This window comes from Rhinolophus sinicus, linkage group LG09 (genome assembly GCF_036562045.2).
Source record: "Rhinolophus sinicus isolate RSC01 linkage group LG09, ASM3656204v1, whole genome shotgun sequence".
NCBI classification, from domain to species: Eukaryota; Metazoa; Chordata; class Mammalia; order Chiroptera; family Rhinolophidae; genus Rhinolophus; species Rhinolophus sinicus.
In genome coordinates this window covers 69,307,727-69,330,008 of record NC_133758.1, presented here as the reverse complement: position 1 = coordinate 69,330,008, position 22,282 = coordinate 69,307,727, and the positions used below count along the sequence as shown (strand labels likewise).

The 22,282-nt window shown below is 41.4% G+C and overlaps 1 protein-coding gene and 1 pseudogene across 4 annotated transcripts in view; both read left to right on the top strand.

Moving 5' to 3' along the window:
- The window catches only part of LHFPL3 (LHFPL tetraspan subfamily member 3), a 552,178-nt gene that overhangs the window by 418,381 nt on the left and 111,515 nt on the right, over positions 1 to 22,282 (top strand). The gene's annotated exons all lie outside the window — the stretch shown is intronic.
- LOC109454568 (RNA 3'-terminal phosphate cyclase) lies at positions 9,397 to 20,603 on the top strand (annotated as a pseudogene).

Here is a 22,282-nt window from a genome sequence, read left to right as displayed (position 1 = left end):
AAGAGATTAATTTGCCTTTTATTTCCAGGAACACTACTTTCAGCATCCCTCTTTTAGAAGACATGTTTGTTACCAACTTATATCAAACTGAAACAGCCCTCTCTCCAACTGGCCTATTCTGCACTGCAATCCTTCATATAGATGTTAAGCACAACACTCTGATACTTCCATAACCATGTGCACACACAACCGTTGGACTGTATGAGTGAAATGAAATGGAATGGCTGGACAACACTTCTCTGAACACCAGCCTAGTCTTCCTGCAAGTTTCCATCAGCTATTAAATACAGATGCTATTCAGTAGTTAATCAAGAAACCGGATTGCCCTCAGTCAGTTGGGAAACAGAAGTGTGGGTATCATATCAAATATCCTGGTGTTTCTTATTAAATACTTTCTTTTTCCATCCAACCAGTGAATACTAAAGGGGACAAGCTGCTTTCTGGCTTTATACCATCTCTAAAAGCTGAGTTGAAGGGTATACAGCTCTTCAAGTTTGGGCAGCTTTTCATATTGTCATTAAGGAGAAAACAGAAAGAATGGGCTTTGAAGGCAGAGAGGCATGTCTAAACAAAATATTGATGTTCATTTCTCTTTTGTCTTTCTAAGTACAAAACATTCTCCCTAAACAGCCTAAAGCCCAGATCCTCAAGAACAAGGTTGTTAAAGAAGGTATACAAATAGTAGGTTGAGCCATAGGAAATTCCCAACAGTCAACATTTTTTAACCAAAAAAATGGCAATTTCCTATAGTTAATCTAATACAAATTTACTTTTGACATACAAAATAGAATTTTGCACCAAGACAATGGCTTAAAAGCAATGCAATATTAACAGAGAAAGGATTTTCTAAATTTATGTGTTTGATATATCAAGGATTAAGTAATAGGGTTTTTTCTCAAATCTTCATCTTCCTTTAAGGCCTAGCCAAATACCTGGAGTCAGTCTAGTACAAGATATTCTGGACCTTCAATGCATTCAGTTATGAGGCAAAGAAGATGATCAACAAGGAGAGCTGTATGGCTTCCTCGGGAGACTTAAAGGAAAGAGGTAGATCAGACTCCAAACAGAAGACAAGAATAGCAAAGAGGCAACAAAAACTTCTGAGAATCATAGAGGCTGATGCTGACTTTGAGTTGGAATACAGGGAGGCACAGATGTAGAGCCACAAACAGAAACAGGTTCTATGAAACATAGATGAGTTACAGGACTACTTGTGGTCTCAATGTAAAGGAGATAAAAGATTGGAGAAGTAGACCAGTAACATTTGCATGTATGTAAAAGCCTTTCTCTGAGAATATCCAAATATTTTTTCAGGTACACATAAATGCTGAACTTAATAATACTTGCTTATTGAGCTTCATAACGTTCTCGGGAGACTGAAAGAGCACAGACCATAATGGCACAGGTATAATCAACTCACATGGGACCTCTTTGGGAATGGCAGATATCTAACACACGTGATCCAATTCGCCCCTCCCACACCCATTGCAGACATCATTAATCAATCCTGGCACTCTTCCACCTGGGCACCAAGAAAGTCTCAGAATCCTCCTCAACATAGATTTCAGGAAGCCTCTACCAAGTAATCTGAAGTAACACCAGAAATGAAGCTTATTTCCATAGCCCTTGGGGGTCCCCTTCTGTGTCTTTGTTAACATAGCTATCTCCTCCTGGATGATCTCCCCCTTGCAACTTACTTCTTCTGCCCCACCCAACCCCTGCCCTATCCCACTAAAATGTAAATTTCTTAAGTGCAGGTATATTCCTTCTTTTCATTGGTGAACTCCCAAGACTCTAGAATAGTGCTTGGAACAGGAGTGGGGCTCAACAGATATTGCTGAAATGAATGAATGTATTTTTGCTTGTTCAGCTCACACATCACCTCCGTAATGAACCTTACCCCTGCCCTTCCAACCAGATGCCACCTCTCTCTCCTCTCACTTCACATAGCCACACAGTATGAGTAACTTCTTTACAGAACTTATTGCACATCCTGTAGACCATCAGTCAATCTTTGTTGAATTAAGTTACAATAAGAACAGAGACCTCACCAGATAATCAAAATTATGACACCTCGCAGTTGTATGGCACTTTCACTTGTTCAGATCTGTATTTTATTTCAGTTCATTCAACCCTATAAGCTGAATAGGACAGGAATTCTCTCCATTTTGTAGGTGAGGGGGGAAGCCACAGAGGTGGTTTTCTCAGGATTTGAGCATGTCGGAGGTAGTATCCGTCTGCTCAGTGCTTTCCCACTACCTAATGCTGCCATTTGATATATCACTTTCTTCAGTTGAGAATATATTCATATTCTCCAATTCTAAAAGTTTTAGAAATACATACTAGTTATATAGTTATAGTTCTGTTATATTTTGAGTATTTCAGTAATATTTTCCAAAGAAAACTAGTTTATTAACCCAGTGAATATTGGTATTTTGGGCTCTATTTTGTAGTTACATACTGCTTATATTGCTCATAACCCTCATCCCTGAGGGATTTGTATACCCTAAACCCTCTCAGAAAAAAATAAGAGACTTTGGATTTTTTCTCCGGTCTTTTTAATATCCTAAAATGACAACTTTCCTGCTGCCCAATCATTTAAAGCTAATCATAACTACTTATATTCATGGTACTTCCATGTCTATTATTCTTTCTATTCTCTCACCCTAGATGGATAGAGCGAAGTTTATGACCCCCATTTGACAGATGAGAATAATGAGGTGTACAGCAGGAAACTGACTTGCCCCAAATCATTCAATCAGTTCATGACAGAGTGACTATTAGAACTCAATTCTTTTGACCCCAGGATCTGCTCTCTTTCTGCTCAAACTTAACGGCCTTTTTGTGAGCTGTCACAAATCACACAGTCCCGGGGTATGCAGATGGGAGAGCTCAGGCAATGAGCTCAGACTGCCTCCTCGCCCCTACCCCACAAGGACACTGGAACCCACATAGTGGTGCCCTTTCCCATTCTGATGTCACCTCAATTCACTCTCTTCCCCTAGAAAAGGTGGGCTGTGCTAACCCGCACCTCTGCCCTGCAAAGTGAATGGCATCGTCACACAGAGATAAGGTAGAAAGCAGAAAACTCATTTCCTTGCTGCCTCAGGTAGAGAAGAAAGTATCCTGGGGTCTCCTCCTTTGAGAGTGTGTTCACCTTCAGAATATAAATGGTTCTTCCCATGATGTTACCTACTCTCGAGGCAGACAAACCACACGTTCAATGGGTAAGAATGTGACTTGGACTTCAACCTGCAACCAACATGTTTTTAATTCAAGCTTTCTGCAATTTGGCTCATATTAACTTTATTGGGTAATTACCTTATTCAGAGTGCGGTTAACAGCACTGTCCACAAGAACGCCAGCTTGCTACAGAGAGGTGCTTGCTGACAACAACACAGAGAGAAGCTGAGGCAGGGTTTTTGGGGGGCATTATTTTGACATTTTTAAATTTTTCAATTACAGTTGACATACAATATTATATTAGTTTCAGGTGCACAACATAGTGATCAGACATATACATATAACTTATAAAGTGATCACCCCAATAAATCCAGTACCCATCTGAGACCCTACATAGTTATTACAATATTATTGACTACATTCCTCATGCTACATTCTACATCCCCATAATTGTTTTGTAACTAACAATTTGTACATCTTACTCTCCTCCCCCCTTCACCCATCCTCCAAACCACACACCCCAATCCAGCAACCATCAAAATATTCTCTGTATGTACGAGCTTGTTTCTGTTTTGTTTGTTCATTTATGTTGTTCTCTAGATTCCACATATAAGTGAAATCATATTTGTCTTTCTCTGTCTGACTTACTCCACTAAGCATAATACCCTCTGGGGGCCATCCATGTTGTTGCAAATGGCAAGATTTTATTAATTTTTATGGCTGAATAATATTCCATTGAGTATAAGTACGACCTCTTCTTTATCTATTTATCCACTGATGGACACCCAGGCTGCCTCCATATTTTGGTTTTTGTAAATAATGCTGTAATGAACACATAGATGCATATGTCTTTTCACATTAATGTTTTGGGTTTCTTTGGATGAATACCCGGAATTGGTATTACTGGGTCCTCTTTTTCTCTTGTTATAACCTTTGTTTTAAAGTGTATTTTGTCTGGTATAAGTACTGCTATCCCAGATTTTGGTTGGTTGTTTGTTTCCATTTTCTTGAACTGCTTTTTGCAGCCCTTTACTTTCACTCTGTGTGTGTCTTTCAATCTGAGTGAGTCTCTTGTAGGCAGAATATGTAAGGGTTTTGTTTTCTTATCCATTCAGCCACCCTAGGCTTTTTCATTGGAGCATATAATCCACTTACATTTAAAGTAATTCTTGATAGATATGTAGTTATTGCCATTTTATTATTCATATTTTTTATTTATCTTTTTTTAATCTTAAAGAAGTCCTTCTAACATTCTTTGTAGTGCTGGTTTTGTGATGATGAACTCCTTTAGCTTTTTCTTGTCTGGGAAGGTATTTATTTGTCCTTCAATTCCAACTGATGACTTTGCTGGGTAGAGTAATCTTGATTGTAGGTTCTTACTTTTCATCACTTTGAAGATATTGTGCAAATTCCTTCTGGCCTGCAAATTTTCTGTTGAAAAATCAGCTGACAGTCTTATGGGAGCTTTCTTATATGTAACTAACTGCTCTTCTCTTGCTCCTTTTAAGATTCTCTGTTTGTCTCCAGCCCTTGGCATTTTAATTATGCTGTGTCTTGATGTGGCTCGCTTTGGGCTCATCTTGTTTGGGATTCTCTGCACTTCCTGGGTTTGTAAGATTATTTCCTTTGCCAGGTTAAGGAAGTTTTCTGTCATTATTTCTTCAAATAGGTTTTCAATTCCTTGCTCTTTTTCTTCTCCTTCTGGTGCCCCTATAATGTAAATGTTGGTATGCTTGATGTTGTCCCAGAGGTCCCTTAAACTCTCGTCATTTTTTTTTTCCTTTTGGATTTTTCTCTTTTTGCGTCTCTGCTTTCTTTTATTCTGTTTCCTGCTACCTTATCTTCCAAATGGCTGATTCGATCCTCTGCTTCATCTAATCTACTATTACTTCCCTCTAATGTATTCTTTATTTCAGTTATTGTATTTTTTCATTTCTGGCTGGGTATTTTTGTTTTTTATCTCCATTTTTATGTTTCTTATGTCTTTGTTGAAATTTTCACTGAGGTCATTGAGCATCCTTATAACCATTGTTTTAAACTCTGCATCTGGTAAATTGCTTGTCTTTATTTTGTTTAGTGCTTTTTTGGAAGCTTTGTTCTGTTCTTTCATTTGGGACATGTTTATTTGTCTCCTTATTTGGGCTACCTCCCAGTGTTTGTTTCTATGTATTAGATGGAGCTGCTATGCTTCCTAGTCTTAGTACAGTGGATTTTTTGTAGTAGGTGTCTTGTGGGGCCTAGTAGCACAGTCTCCCTGGTCACCTGAGCCACATACTACAGGTGTGTCCATTTTGTGGGTTGTATGTGCCCTTCTGTGGGTTGTAGTTGAGCCTTGATTGCTGTTGGCACATAAATGGAAGGGATTGAACTTCAGGCTGCATGGTTGTGAAGACAGGCTGTGAGTACAGTGGAAGAGCTGTTGTGCAGAAGCTGACCCATCAGAGCAGGATTTGCTTTAGCGGGGATCTGGTGCCTGCCCAGTCTGCCCTTTGGGTGTATTTTTTGGAGGTGGTTGGATGGTGCTCTGTTGTTCTGAAGCTAGCCACTGGGTGGTGTGTTTTTCTGGGATCTCTTGGGATGGGCTCTGGGGCAGGCCAAGATTAGCTGCTGCCTATGCCCTATCTACGGCCATTTGGTATGAGCTACAAAGTGATCTGCAGATGTTTGCCACTCTGCTGTGCTTGGAGCTGTCTAGGCAAGGCTAAGCTATGAACTGAGGCCAGCTGCTGCTAGTACTGAGCTTGGGGCTGCGTATCAAGAGGTACAGGCATGCCAAGGCCAGATGCTTCATGTTTGGGCTTTGTGAACATTTGAGAGATTTTAGGAAAGTCTGCAGTATGAGCCAAGACAGGACATTTACATGGAAAAGCCTCTAGAAGCAACTAGGGTGGGCCCACAAGTTGGTTGGGACAGGTTTTCAGGAAATCACCAGGGGCGGGCAAATTGTATTAGCCAGGTTAATGGAGACTAAGATATGGTGAGCACCTGCATCTGCACACTGGGTAGGGGGAGGGCTCAACAAAGGTGCAATGGCTTCTTCCAGCACTTCTGTCTGGGAGAAAGCTGCCCCTCCAGTCCTCACCCTGAAGCCAGACAATTCAGTTCCTCCCCCTATGACCCGGGCACCTTTCCAGCTGCTGCCCAGCACTAAAGCTCAGACAGAGTGAGTCCTTCATTGAGTAAGTCCTGCACTGGCCCTTTAAGAGGAACTCTTGGGACTCTAGGAGGCACTTTAAGAGGAACCCTCTGTCTCAGCTCTACTGGTTTCCACAGCCAGAAGTTATTGGGACCTCTCTCCCTGGCACTGAAACCCTGGGCTGGAGAGCCTGGTGTGGGGCTGGGACCCCTTACTCCTCAGGGGGGATCTCCACAGCTGAGATATCGCTCCCGATTTTTAACCACCATATGTTGGTGTGTGACCACTCCATCCCACATCTCTACCCCACCTACCAGTCTCCAAATGGCTTCTTCTATCTGTTCAGCTAGACTCCAGGTGATTCTCAATGATGGTTATTCTGTAGTTTAGTTGTAATTTTGATGAGGTCATGAGAAAAGGCAATCACAGTGTTTACCTACTCTGCCATCTTGACTGGAACCAAGGCAGGGGTTTTTTTTTAACCTATTTGTTGAAATCTTAAGTCACATTCTTTCTTGTGGGCTTTCTCTTCTAGTTTGTATGGGACCACAGCTGCTTAAATATAAATGCAGCTGCCCAGCCTCCCTGGCACCCACACCTGCTGCCTCTGTGACAAAGAGATCCCCTTGGGGTCTCCCCACCCAAAAGCTGACAGGGCAGTGAGGGGCCACTGGCTAGGATTCTACCCATCATCCCAGTGAGCTATCCAAGGATAGGCGGGTGCCGCTGGGGGAGAGCCAGGGTGGGCTCTGCCTTGAGATGGAAGGAGGGTTTCCTATTCCTGATTGTCCACATTCATCATGGAAAAGTAACAGCCCCATCAGCATTGCCCAAAAGTCCACTTTCTTAGCACAAAGCCATCACAATTCTCCATAGCAGAACAAAAGTGGTCTTCAGTTTGAGAGAAATACCATGCACACTTTATACCCCTCTTGGAAAGTCACAGAGCACAGCAATATCCAGAAGACGCTGAGAAATATCCCCCAGTGTCATGGGTTTAATTGTGTCCCCCACGTCCCATATGTGTTGAAGTCCTAACCCCCAGTACCTCAGAATGCTACCTTATCTGGAAATAAAGTCATTTTAGATATAATTAGTTAAGATGAAGTCACACTGGAGTAGGGTGGGCCCCTAATCCAGTCCTTTTCTGTCCACCAGATAACACTAACCATGCTCAATGTTCATCCCTCAGCTTCAGATTCCTTTTGGAATGAGGCAAAGACAGAGAAATGAGAAGAGAGGATGACAGAAGGAAAGCAAAAGGAGAAAAGACAGAAAGAAAGTGGTGATTCCTCTTCTCTTCCTCTTCTCACAGGGCTCTCATTAATAAAAATTAAAAAGATATTGGTAGAAATCACGAAATTTCTTGAGCACTTGCTATGTGCCCAGGATGGTTCTAAGTATTTTGCATCCATTACCTAACCCCAACAATGAGTTAGATATGGCTATTGTCCCCATTGTATAATGAAGAAACTAAAACAAAAGATTTTTAGATAACTTGTCCAATGTCACTCAGTTAATAAGCAACAGAGACAGGATTTGGTCCCAGGCAGCCAGTCTCCAGCACCCAATTCTAATCTCTTTGCTGTACACGTCCATACCTTCACTCAGATCATGCAGTGAGAACAGGTCTGTGCAACCTGAGGTTTTTCAGTACTTCAACCCCAGCAGAGCCTCTAACAAATGCTTATCACTATGTACCAGTGTTTTTCCAAAACTGGGGCTTTGTAGAAAAAGAGTGCTTTGATTACTTATATTCTGAGCATCAAGATATGGTCCATTTTTTTCAAGTGCTTTTGTATATTCAGTTCTTTCTGATCATGTTTCTTGGATGGAGTTGTGCTCTGAGGATCTCTGTTTGCAGTACAGGGAGCATGCTGGATTGAAGGCCTCATTCAGGAGGCAAAATAAATGAGTCTTAGCATCTTTATGCATTAGAGCAAGACCACACGGTAAAATGTTCATGTGTCCTGCCTCTTTGACACAGGATAGATGCTGAGCCATCAGATCTGGTGTTACAGTCACAGCAAGTTGCTGGCTTTTCTGGGGCAGGTTCAATTTCAAGGATGTCCCATTGTCAATGCACACATCAAGGGTTGAATCACACCAAGGCTCAAAAATAGGATAACCATAGTGTGAGGTATTTCAGGCAATTAAATACAGCTACTAATTTTTTAAAGGTTACTAACCAAACGACATTTCCAAGGAACCTCAGCTCTCTTAATAGTTCCCATTTGTGCCCAAATACCAACGCTCTTTCTACAAAATAATTCTTTTTCATTTTCCTGCCAGGTGTGTGATAATTAGGGGCCAGTTAGAAAAAGAAGTTACAGAGATTAAATAAATAGTTTACAAGAATTTAAAATACACTCTCCTGCCAGACTGAGGAATGTGATTTAAAACCTCAAAGATGTTTTTCTTGCACTGAAGCAAACAGCCACTGTAATAATTTAACTGGAATCTTTTATTACATTATCCATTAATTTTAAAAATGCAAATGTTCTGAATATAGCCAACAACTAACAATTTTGCTTACTCTCTAAAGGTTTATTCTTCAGGGTTTCTTCTTCTAAATTCTCTGAACTTACTCTTCCATCTTTTTTCCTTAGCTTATCAGAACATAAAAAAATGCATGCTCACTTTCTTCTTACATCTTGATTTTCCACATGCACTTTAAAATGCATTTCATTTGCATCAGAATGTTGGAATACACTGTCTAGAAGAAAAGGAGACCATAATTCCAAAACTAGTCTCTGGCCATATTCTCTAGTTTGGTTTTAAGGTATAAACTGGCTGGTACCAGACCAAAGCCACAGAGGAATATAGATCTAGGGGAACTAAATTTAAATGTCTTCCTAAGAACATGGAAGCTTCATGTGGTAAACATCATAGGTACAAAGGACAAGAAGTGAGTCACCTCTGGGAGTCCAAAGTCACTCGGGCTACAACTGAAATTACATGTCCTCGCTGATGAGAAAATATATTTGGAAATAGGACACTTTAGCCTATTGCCATGGTTATAATGCCAAATACAGCAAATTTAAAAAAATAATACCCCAAATCTCAATGTTACCAAGATGTCTCTGGGTCTCCCTAACCCCAATGCTCTTCCTCAGGCCTTGCTGCCACGCTCTAGTGAATTCATTCTGTGTCTGAAGCACCCTGACGTCCTAAGCCAGGCACAGGAGCCCCTGACCGCTCCCTTCTACGCAGGTCAGTCTAAGCCAGGGCGCTCACCTAGCAGTGTGCTGTCCAAGCCTCCACCTCCCCTGGGCCCCACCCCCAGTGTTTCTGATGCCAAAGGTCTGGGGTGGGGCCCAAGAATGTGCATTCTAACAAGCACCCAACTGATGTGAGCCTGCTGGTTCCAGGACCACACTTAGAGAACTTCTGCTCTTAAACTAACAAGAAAGTGACGTTCTAATGACCCAAATATTTATACCAACACTTAGATGTTTTGTTTTCATTGCATATCTCTCCTGTGTTTGGTTTCCTATTTTACAGCCTGTAGAACTGTGAGGATCAGAGCTGCCAGACCAAAGGCTAACTAATCTCACATTGTAAATAACTGACAGGCTCTGAGGACAGGGGGAGCAAGCTACCTATGGTTGAACACCCTCGCCCCTCTGCACAAAGCCCCACTTGAGAAAAAAAATGATGTTCAATTGAGTGAACTCTCCTGAGACCTTCTGCCTGGAAAGTAGCATTGTATTACAGCATCCTCCAGGGGGCAGTGCTATTGGGTTCTAAGTGTTGTGACCTCCAGGCAGCTCAAGTTATCTGGGCCACAGGAAAGAGTTGCAGGGAACTAAACTATAGCCCCAGACATTATGGTGTGGCCTTAGGAAAAAGGAGCGGCCTCTCTTGTCTTCATTTTCTGCCTTGAAAGGACAGGTTGTGTCTATGGTTTTTAATGGCACATTTTTTTGATGTGTTTGGAGATGAGCTTGGACATGTGTTTTCCTTTCCAGGGGAAACAGGATTCAAGAGTTTAGCAGGAATGGTTCTTTAAAAAGCCCTGAGCCCTTTGGCAGACACCCCTGTGTGACCCCTCAGTCCGAATTTTGTTGCTGTCTTGGTGCCCAGTCAGGAAGCGCTGTGGCTGGAGTCTGATGGGAATAAGGAGCTCCAGCCTTTTCCCAAGGATACCTGCTGGTCGCCATGTCTGCAGTTTCTCATTTCCCTTTGCAGCGAATTATTCCCTTGGCCTGATCCAAACCCCAAAAGGCAACCTTCCCAGAAATTGCCAGTGCCTGATGGTCAGCAAGTCAGAGAAAACTGCTTGTCTTATTTAGTTACTCCACAGAAAACCAAGGAGGCCACTTCACCATCCTCCCTGGCTGGCTGACATTCGGCTCAGTTGCCATAGATGAACCACTTGTTTTCTCTTCTTCCCTAGCTGAGTGACTGAGTTGGAATGGAAACACAGCAGAAATCACATTCTTTTGAGAAATTCCTCCAAGTGTAGGGAAGCGCGGGAATCCCTTGTAATTTAAGTAAATTGTTTTGGCAGCCTTACTTCACCAGCTGCTTATTGGCCTGGGCAGGATTTGATGTCTAAGAGAATCTGGGATGTATTTAATCTCTTCTCCTTCCCAAAACAGTGCTAACCCAAGCTCCTGGGCTCAGCTTCCTAGAACTAGAGCCCTTCCTTAGAGGAAAGAGGACTGAGAGGGAAGCAGGCCAAGCCCTGTCAGGGCAGCAGAGCCACGGTGCAGAGCCCCATATATTCTCATACTTTCCTTCACATGCTTTTAGAACCAGAAGATTGCACGGGGTTTAGATTTGTCATTGTTGAGGGCCCCCACCTCTGTGACTCATCGAAAGCTGGACCCCCTGCTCATTTTCCCACAACCTTGTGTGACGGTGGTGACGCTACCGCCTCGGTCTCAAGTGCCTTGAGTTGCCTCACTAAGCCAGAACCTCTTGACTATTGGAATGGCCAAGTCGCATGGAGTTTAGCATTATGTCTGGTACGGGGAGAGAGGGGAGGCAGGAAGACATCAACAACAGACTTGACCACTCTGCAAATTTACCCAAGAGGCACCCTGAGCTCTATGTACTCACATGAAACGCACAATTATCCTGATTCCCAGGTGGAATGAAAATTCCTCACTCTGTGTTTCTCCAGTTCTCCAGTTATGTGCACCCTGCAGGAACTCCCTGAGCCCATTAACATGCACTGCGCTTCCCACACACATCTCCTACCTTGGCCAGCACGCTCCCCTCTGCCCAGACCCCCTCCCCCCCCCAGCTCCTGGGCTGAGGCACCTGCAGTGCAGTGTAATGCAGTGGTTGGGCGCCCCTGCTCTGCCCTGCTCTGCCTCTGTTAAAATCCAGATTCCCACACGTGTTGTCACATTCAGCAAGTCCTAAACCATCCTGTGTTTCTCCTCTGAAAGGGGGAGGATGCTAACAGAGCCCACTGCAGAGGGATGTCAGGGGTTTCCATTCAGTAGAATTATTTTATGTAGAGTACTTGCCGTAATGTCTGGCTAAATAAATGTGAGCTATCATTATTCTTCAAGACACAATTTGAATGCCACATGTGTCCTCTAGGAACCGTCCTTTCCTCTTTTGCTCTCTGTACATGAGCCTCCTATAGCTATTTTCACATACAGAGGGTGCCAAAAAAAATGTGTTTTTCATTTTAAGAAAGGAAAAACCTGTATAAAAATTGTAATACTCAATATATACCGATAACAAAAGATGACTACAAGGCATGTGTATACATTTATTTGGCACTCCCAGTATATTGTAGTTGCAGGCAGCTTCATGTTGTAGAGCATGCCTCACTACCTGAGCTCAAGGCCTGGCTATTAACCCACTTAATAGCTGTGTGGTCTCCATGCCTTGGTTTCTTCTTCTGTAGAATGGGGATAATAATAGGATGTCAGAGTGTGCTTGTGAGGATGAAGCAAGTCATACATAAAGCACTTCAACCGTGCCAAGCACACAGTAAGCACCACATAAGCACAGCCTTTGGTCAGTGTCTGTTTACTTCTTTCTCTCTCTCTCTCTCTCTCTCTCTCAAAACTTTGAGCTCCTTGAGGACAGGGAGATGCCTTATTTATTTTTTGGACCTCCATACCTAAAATATACTTTGGCAGATTACAGGCTAGAACTCCTGATCTCTTGTTTGCATTTCCTTCTTCCTTTCTCCCTGAGCATCGATTCAGCACTGATGTGTGGTGGTCACTGACAAACTCAATAGACACATGCACCAGGTCCGACTAGACGACAATCTATAAACTTCCTATTTTAGCTCTAGTTTTTTCTAAGAAGCCATCCCTATCTCTAAGAGCACAGCTTCACATCTAAGACCCCTATGTGGAATTCCTCTAAATAGTATAAATTTGTTTTTTTAAGTGAACTTTAATTTGTTTCATAGCTTATAATTGTGACTTTAAGTGAAAGAAGAAAGGTTGAATTTTACAAATATATGACCAGCCCTTGGATCCCCAGTCGCCCCTCCTCTTATGTAAATCTGTGTGGCTCTATCTTTGGGCAGAGAGATCCCACCCCCCACACTGGTGGCCACTTCTGACTCTTGAGTGGGTGCTGATGCAGAGTTTCACTTTCCTTTGTGACAACCAAGACTCCCTGGAAGGGAGAGAGCCAAAACAGGGACCCAGACAGGGGACCAACTCCTACTGTCAACAAGGCCCTGGCACGCCATTCTCTGACAAATAAACTCCCTAAGTCTTCAACCAACTCCTTGAAATTTTCCCTCCACTTCCTTACCTCAACTAAAACCCAGCCCTGCCCTAAGGACCCCCACTTCCGCAGCCCTGTCCAAAGTAAGGTCTTATTGTCCCACAGCTTTTTAAGGTGGCGATGACAATGACCTCCTTGATGTCCACTGCTGCTTTCAGGGCATATCTTGGCACCCGCAGGTTAAAAACAAACATGGAAAAAAAGGCTCCTTGAGATTCATGTCACATGGCTGCCTCTCTCCCAGCCTTTCCCCATTTACTATAATTTGCAACGTCTTCCCAGGCCTGCACACTTTCTGAACATTTTGGCAGCTGGCCCCAGTCTTCCTTCACCCTCAAGCACTGCCTTCACCCTCAAGCACTGCCACCTACCCAGAGACCTCATCAGTGACTATCCACATCCATGTAAACTTATTTAAAAATAATTGTTTTTTTTCAATTACACTTAAAATACAATATTATATTAGTTGCAGATGTACAATATATAGTGATTAGACATTTATATAACTTATGAAGTGATCACCCCAATAAATCTAGTACCCATCTGACATCATACATAGTTATTACGATACTATTGTCTATATTCCCTATGCTGTACTTTACATCCCCGTGACTATTTTGTAACTACCAACTTGTACTTCTTAATCCCTTCCCCCCACTTCACCCATTTCCCCAACTCCCCTCCCACCTGACAACCATCAAGATGTTCTCTGTATCTATGAGTTTGTTTCTGTTTTGTTTGTTTATTTTGTTCTTTACATTCCACACATAAGTAAAATCATATGACATTTGTCTTTCTCTGTCTGACATACTCCATTCAGTGCAGTACCCTCTAGGTCCATCCATGTTATTGCAGATGGCAAGATTTCATTCTTTTGTATGGCTGAGTAATGTTCTATTATATATATGTTTAATCTCTTCTTTATCCATTCATCCATTGATGGACATCGAGGCTGCCTCCATATTTTGGCTATTGTAAATAATGCTGCAATGAACACATAGATGCATATGTCTTTTTCACATTAATGTTTTGGATTTCTTCGGATAAATACCCGGAAGTGATATTACTAAGTTCATTTTGTCTCTTGCTTTTGTTTTTGTTTTGTTTTTTAATTTATTGGGGTGACAATTGTTAGTAAAATTACATAGATTTCAGGTGTACAATTCTGTATTACATCATCTATAAATCCCATTGTGTGTTCACCACCCAGAGTCAGTTCTCCTTCCATCACCATATATTTGATCCCCCTTACCCTCATCTCCCACCCCCCTCCCCCCTTACCCTCTGGTTCTTGCCTTTGTTTTAAAGTCTATTTTGTCTTGTATAACTATTGCTATCCCAGCTTTTGTTTGTTTGTTTCCGTTTTCTTGGACTGTTTTTTCTACCCCTTTGCTTTCACTGTGTGTGTGTCTTTTGATCTGAAGTGAGTCTCTTGTAGGCAGCATATGTAAGGGTCTTCTTTTCTTATCCATTCAATCATCCTTTTGATTAGAGCATTTAATCCATTTACATTTATCATAATTCTTGATAGATATTGACATTTTATTATTCATATTTTGATCTTTTTTTCTTCTTCTTCTTCTTAAAGAAGTCCCTTTAACATTTCTTGTAATGCTGGTTTGGTGGTGATGAACTCCCTTTGCTTTTTTCTGTCTGTAAAGCTCTTTATCTGTCCTTTAATTCTAAATACAGCTTTGCTGGGTAGAGTAATCTGGGTTGTAGGTCCTTGCTTTTCATCAGTTTGAAGATTTTGTGCCAATCCCTTCTGGCCTGCAAAGTTTCTGTTGAAAAATTAGCTGACAATCTCACAGGAGCTCCCTTGTACATAACTAACTGCTTTTCTCTTGCTCCTTTTAAGCTTCTCTCTTTGTCTTTAAACTTTCCCATTTTAATAATGATGTGTCTTGGTGTGGGTCCCTTTGGGTTTATCTTGTTTCGGACTCTGCTTCCTGAGCTTGTAAGTCTATTTCCTTCACCAGATGAGGAAAGTTTTCTGTCATTATTTCATCAAATAGATTTTCAATTCCTTGCTCTTTCTCTTCTCCTTCTGGTACCCCTATGATGTGCATGTTGTTGTATTTGATGTTGTCCTAGAGGTCCATTAAACTATCCTCATTTTTTTGAATTCTTTTTTCTTTATACTTCCCTAATGGGTGTTTTCAGCTACCTTATCCTCCAAATTGCTGATTTGATCCTTTACTTCATCTAATCTACTATTTGTTCCCTCTAATGTATTCTTTATTTCAGTTATTGTTTTCTTCATTTCTGGCTGGATCTTTTTAATGTTTTTTTTCTCCTATATGTCCTTAGTTATAGGAATTCTATTCAGCTAGACTTCTGGTGATTCTCAATGATGGTCGTTCTGTGGCTTAGTTGTAATTCTGAGGTGGTTGTGGGAGGACATGAGCAGAGCATTTACTTACTCTGCCCTCTTGACTGGAAGCCTCACATCCATGTAAATTTTCAGTTCTTTGATTTCCTCTACTTTAATGCTCCACAATTTCTCTCCACTTCAAACACCCACTAGAGACCCTGGACCATGCTGTTAACTAGAACCTCTGAAACATCGAAACCAGATGTTCATTCTCTGTCCTTTCAAATTTATCAAGAACGTGAGCCCTCAAACTTAACTCTCTGTGTCAACACTGGCCGTCTGATGAGTGCACCCTCACTTCAACCCTTTCTTTGCCAGCATCCTCAAATCCTTTGCCAGGTGTCCTTATATAAGTCCATCAAGACTCCAACTAAGATTATTCCAACTGTCTTCCTTCCTGGATTCTACGCCTGCCCTGTTAAGTAATACCAAAGGGAAAAGGAAATCACAGAGCCACAGAAATAGGCACTATTACCAAGAATGCAATCTTTGTGTGTTTCTCTTCTTGACCTCCTGCTTCTTCCACAGTGGCTGTTCCAAGTCATCTCCATTCTCTTCAAAGTCTTATCTCACCAACTGCCCCAGCAGACTGAGCACACACCCTTATCTCCTACCTCACGGGACAAATAGGCTCAGTCAGATAAAGTATCCCCTCACCTTACAGCCACTAACCATCTACACATTTGCCTTTCTCTCCATCATTTTCCTGTTTTCTCCTGTCACACTGTAATGGGGGTCCCTCCTCCTGTCCCAAGCAAATCCCTCTGCTTGTACACTGGAACACATCCCCTCCAGCTTCCACAGACTCTTACAATATCCATTTACCCTCAGGACTTCTCTTCACCCTCTCCCTGCACTTTCTGTTCTTCCCATTAGTATTGAAATATGCTCAAGACTGAAAACTTAAAAATAAAAACTTTTCCTCAACCCTACATACCATACCCCAGATCTACCCTTCTTCATCATGAAGCTTTTTGACAGAGTTACTTTCACCTTCTGCCTCCTCACCCACTTTCTCACTGCAAATTATCTTTAGGACTTACCAGACTTTCAGCATTGTCACCAGTGATCTCTGTGACATTAAATCTAAAGAGCACTGTATGGTCCTTATCTTTTTCTACTTCTCTACAGTATTTGACATTGATTACCACTCCTTCCTACCTGAAGTCCTCTCTTCTTTTGGCTTCCATGACACCACACTCTCCTTGTTTTCCTCCTTCCTTACAATTTATTCTGCTCTGAGGGTCTCTCTTCCCCTGCCTCTTCCTTAAATATTAATGTTATTTGTGATTCAATTATTGAAACTATTTCATTTATCTATTATTGCAGAACAAACTACCCCAAAACGTAGTGGCTTAAAGCAACAACTATTCTCTTATGTTTATAATATTGTGAGTCAGAAATCCAGGCAGGGCAACTCTTCTGCTCTATGTGGCAAAGACTGGGTCACTTGATGATATTCAATTATTGGCTGGGCTGGGCTGGACATTCCAAGATGTCTTCACCCACATACCTGGCATTTTGTCAGGTACAACCAGAAAGCTGGCACCCTATCCCTCTCCATGTAGTCTCAGGACTTCTCCACATGGTCTCTCTAGCAAGGCTGTCAGTCATCTCACAAGGTAGGTCAGCGATCCAAGAACAAGACCTCCAAGAGATAGGAAGAGAAATCTTAGAGCCTGAGCCTGCAGTCTGGCATGGCATTACTTCTGCTTCATTCTAATGATCAACTAGTCATAAGCCCACCCAGATTCAAGGGAAGGAGACATAGACTCCATCTCTCAATGGGAAGAGGCATTCAAGAATTTGTGGCCATCATCAGTCCTCCACAGCCTTCTTCTCAACAAAAACCAGTCTCTGCACAGCCACCATCATCTTCCTCCTCAATTACTGCAATGCCTTCCTAGCTGGTCTCCCTGCTCCCATGTTGCCCTTTCCATCCCATTATCTACAATGAATTCAGAGCAACCTTTCAGTAATGCATATCACATCACATCACTTTCCTGACTAAACAGCTTGCCATTTCCATGACTAAACTCCTTAGCGTGGCCAGCTAGGTCCTTTGTGAATTGTGACTGCTGATACCGACACCTCAACCTCTCACCACTTCTTATATTCTATGCTCCACAGTGTTGATGTCCCCAAGTATACCACGCATTCGTTTATCTCCAAACCTTTGTACATTCTGTTCCTTTTGCAATGCTCTTCTACCCAGCACTTCCCGTGTCCTCCCTCCTGTGGGTGAGCACAAGCGCACACACACATACATGTTCCATTTGTCCCCTCCTTCAGATCTTGACTAGACAAGTGGTTTTCAAAATGTGGTCACATAGCAGGCAGCATCAACATCAACTGGGAACTTGTTAGAAATGCAAATTCTCAGGCCCCACCCCAGACCTACTGAATCAGAAATTCAAGAAATGGGGCCCAGAAATATCTATTTTAAAGATCCCCCCAGGTGATTCTAGTGCATGGGAAAGTCTGAGAAACACTGGTTTAGACAACACTTCCTCCAGGCAGCTTTTTCTGATCTACACCCTCCCCCACCTGACTATTGGGATAGGGATCTCTGCTCTGAGTTTCCATTCTTCCCCTGATCAAATCCCTATCACAGGGTCGTGAAATTGCGTGCTTATGAGTATTTGTTTAACCTCACTGGGCTCTCTTTGAGCTCCTATCAGCAGGGACTGTATCTTATTTATTGCTCTATCCCCAGCATTTACATAATGCCTGTCACAATAGTAGCTCAATATAAAGTGGTGAAGCCAAGATTCAAACCCAAGTGTGCATCCCAGTCTTCTAGAAAAGTAAATGACAAGCACCAAAAACAAGACTTCTAATGCATGGAGACTATTGCTAGTCAGCAGCTTCAAGTAAATGTTTTGATTCTTGCATAATAGAAAGGAGACACTAAGTAGATACAGTGCCTACAAAAGATTTTAATAAAACCCCAGAGGGAAAAGATATGCACTGTAGAATCAACCTAAAACCCTGATATGGACCACTTGACTGTAGCCCTGAAGTCAGATAAACAAAATTCATCACCTTCCCATTTCTGCATGGCCACTTCGTCCATTGCTTGAATTTTAATGCACACTGTCTAACTGTGTTTACTGGAGTTTCTAAAATGCCACTGAATCTTTAGAAATTTGGCAGAAAAGAAGAATCTGGGTCATGCAACTGTGAAATCTAAATAAGACGTAATTAACATGTCCATCAACTTTCAGAGAATTGATGCTAGTTTGCAAACTATTCATTAACTCTGCACAACAACAGCAACTGTGTACAATGTAGACACCAAGCTGAAGATGAGAGGCTCAGTGTAGTGCTTTCTGCGAGTGCAGTTGGTGATATGAAGGAATAAACTGCTTCTATTTTCTGCATAGTAAGATACGGCTAGTTAAGAATTGGGGCTGGAATGATCATATCGTGACTGTGTAATTACTGACTCTCAATCCTTTTAAACATAACCTTGTGACTAGCAAAATACCCTCCAAATTATGAAAAAAATTTCATGAATCACTAGGGAAGGTGGGGAAATCGGCCCTTCATATTAGAAATAAAATGGCAAAATGGCTACATCTGAAAATCAGGAGAGACCTGAATTCAAGTCCCAAGTCTTAACTGGCCCTGTGGCCTACTTAACATTTCTGTACCTCACCTGTAAAATGTGGTAATAACGCCTATTCACAATGTTGTTTTGAGGATTAAATAAGATAATGCACATATTCTGCTGAACACAGAGTTAATACACAAAATAGCTGTTGTTTCTATTCTTCCTAGTCAAAATTAGACAGTGGTATCAAAAACCAAGTGGACTACAAAAAACAGTATGATGGTTCCTCAAAAAATTAAAAATAGAACTACCATATGATCCAGAACCCTACTTCTGAATTTAATATCCAAAAGATTTGAAAGCAGAGTCTTAAAAAGCTATTTATAGCGCCCTCCCTGATGGGACAGCGGGGGGGAGGTGGATGACAGGATCATGGAAAGGGCAGCCAGATCCTGAGAGTCTCCACAGCCCTGAGCTGTCTCCTGGGCCTCCCTTTGCAGGTGCAGAAGATCCGAGCCGGCCACAGCATGCCTGGCCTGAGTTTTATAAATGTGTCATCAAATCTGGGGATATAAGCAATCTGAATGCACACGTTTTGATGCAGTATTAGGACCTGAAGGCCTCAACATTTATCCAGACTGGAAATCATTCAAGATTTATGTGATGGGCACCTGGAGGGGGCAGAAATCGGCTCAACAAAAATAATGTTTACACCAGAGAAGATCAAAGGTGGAATCCATACAGCAGATACCAAAACTGCAGGGAGTGTGTGCCTGTTGCTGCAGGTCTCGATGCCCTGTGTTCTCTTTGCTGCTTCTCCATCAGAACTTTGTTTGAAAGGTGAAACTGATGCTGATATGGCACTGCAGATCAATTACAGAGTGAAGGTTTTCAAGCCAATTGTTGAAAAATTTGGTTTCAAATTTAATTGTCACATTAAAATGAGAGGCTACTACCCAAAAGGGGGTGGTAAAGTGATTGTCCAAACGTCACCAGTTAAACAATTGAATCCAATAAATTTAGCTGACCGTGTCTCTGTGACTAAGATATATGGAAGAGCTTTTGTTGCTGGAGTTTTGCCATTTACAGTAGCAAAAGAAATGTTGGCTGTAGCTGTAAGATGCATCAGAAAGGAGATTAGGGATCTGTTTGTTAGCATCCAGCCTGTTCAGGAACCTAAAGACCAAGCTTTTGACAGTGGAAATGAAATAATCATTATTGCTGAGACATCCACTGGTGGTTTGTCGGCTGGATCATTGCTTGGTAAACAAGGTGTAAATGCAGACAAGGTTGGAACTGAAGCTGCCAAAATGCTATTAGCAAATCTTAGACATGGTGGTGCTGTGGATGAGTATCTGCAAGACCAGCTGGTCATTTTCAAGCCATTAACCAGTGGCGTTTCCAGAATAAAAACAGGACCAGTTACACTCCATACACAAACAGCTGTACATTTTGCTGAACAACTAGCAAAGGCTGAATTTACTGTGAAGAAGTCAGAAAATGAAGATGATGCTTCTAAAGACACATATTATCGAGTGCAAGGAATTGGGATGACAAATCCAAATCTACAGGGTATTTACCTTTTAAATGATACCTCGATGACGTATTGCACTAAATCATTTCATAAATACTACTAAACAACAAATAAGAAGTAACTTATTGAAGGACCTGACAAATTTGGAGATGAAGTACAGAGTGTTCTAGATTTACTGAGAATGCTTCATCAAACTAATCTCACTTTGAATATCTCCTGAGATGTGGACAATGAAATATAAGAGTTGGTGGATACGTCTGATAGCTGATTTCAATATTAAAGTATTGATATAAAATTTTTTAAAAAGTTGTTTGTACTCCCATGTCGTGGCAGCGTTATTCACACTAGCTAAGAGGTGGAAGCAACCCAGATGTCCATCGATGGATAAACTGATAAGCAAAATGTGGTGTATCCATGCAATGGAATATTATTCAGCCTTGAAAAAGAAGTAAATCCCATCACATGCTACAATATGGATGCATCTTGAGAATATTATGCTAAGAACATAAGCCAGTCATAAAAAGAAAAATGCTGTATAATCCCACTTACATGAAGTATATAAAGTAGTCAAACTCATCAAAGCAGACAGTAGAATGTTGGGGAAGGGAAAAGTGGGGAGTTGTTGTTTAATGGGTATAGAGTTTCAGTTTTGTAAGATGAAAAACTTCTGGAAATCTGTTACACAACAATGTGACTATACTTAACACTGCTAAACTACACTTAAAAAATGGTTACGAGAAAGATGGTAAATTTTAGATTTTGTGGTTTTTTTCACACATTAAAATTTTTTTAATTAAAGAAAATGGACCCAATTTCCTCCTTTGTTTCCTCCATTACCATGTACTCCTGCCCTTCTGTCCACTCTGTCTTAGCGCCTTTCTCTCCATCCCCCTCTCTCCCACCGGCCTTTTAGTTGTCGGACTTCCTCAGGGGATCTGTCCTTGGTCCTCACACTCCCGAGGATTTCAGCCACTCCTCTGGCTTTATCAGCCACTTACATGTTGATGACTGTTCACTGTTCTACCCCTAGTCTTTAAAATAGGGCCTGGAGTTTAGTAGGCACTCAATAAATATTTGTTAAGGAAGTGAATATCTAGGTCTCTAACCCCTACCCAACTCAAAACTGCAGAACTGTATTTTCCATCTATTCTCTGAACACCTCCAGCTGACTGTCCCATTGGTCTCTCAAATTCAGTATATCCAAATTTTAATTTATTTAACCTCTCCTTGGGGAAATATGAAAGCGCTTCCTCATGATCTTTGTTAATATTGTCCTCAATTTTCCCAACATGCTTTCATTGAATATCAAAAACAAACAAAATAAAGGACAAAAATCATATGATTATATCAATAGATGCAGAAAAAGCATTTGACAAGATACAAAATCCATTTATGATTAAAATACTTAATAAAATAAGTACAGAAGGAAAATACCTTAATATAATAAAGACCATATATGATAAACCCTCAGCTAATACCATAATTCCTGATGAAAAAGTGAAGTCCTTTGCTCTACATTCAGGCACATGACAGGGCTGTCCCTTATCGCCTCTGCTTTTCAACATAGTATTGGAAGTCCTAGCCAGAGCAATCAGGCAAGAGAAAGAAATAAAAGGCATCCAAATTGGGAATGAAGAAGTTAAATTGTCACTTTTAGCACATGACATGATGCTATATATAGAAAACCCTAAGGTCACCACCAAAAAGCCATTAGAAACAATAAAAGAATACAGTAAAGTTGCCAGCTACAAAATCAACGTACAAAAGTCCATTGCATTCCTA